This window comes from Plasmopara halstedii (assembly GCF_900000015.1).
Source record: "Plasmopara halstedii genome assembly, contig: Scaffold_816, whole genome shotgun sequence".
Classification (NCBI taxonomy): Eukaryota; Oomycota; class Peronosporomycetes; order Peronosporales; family Peronosporaceae; genus Plasmopara; species Plasmopara halstedii.
In genome coordinates this window covers 990,739-991,065 of record NW_020187732.1, presented here as the reverse complement: position 1 = coordinate 991,065, position 327 = coordinate 990,739, and positions in this window count along the sequence as shown.

Below are 327 nucleotides of genomic sequence, written 5' to 3'. Positions count from 1 at the left end.
CGGTATGTGGCTAGGTAGCCAGTAGTTACGCATGTATTTGGATTTGACTATACATATACACACACAGACATAACAGAATAATAGCATTTGCAAGTACGCTCGCGGACATACTTACATTAATATATATAAATATATATATATTAAATCTATTGTAATTATTTTCTAGATTCAACCGCAATGTTCATGTTGAGAAGATGGCGAAAACCGAAGTGAATATATTTAGGTCCTTAGTTCGCAACTCTGTGCTACCTCTAAGCCTGTTCTTCTAGATCCTTCTAGAAGATTCTTAATGTAACCGTATATATCTAGACCAATGGGCGACTACAT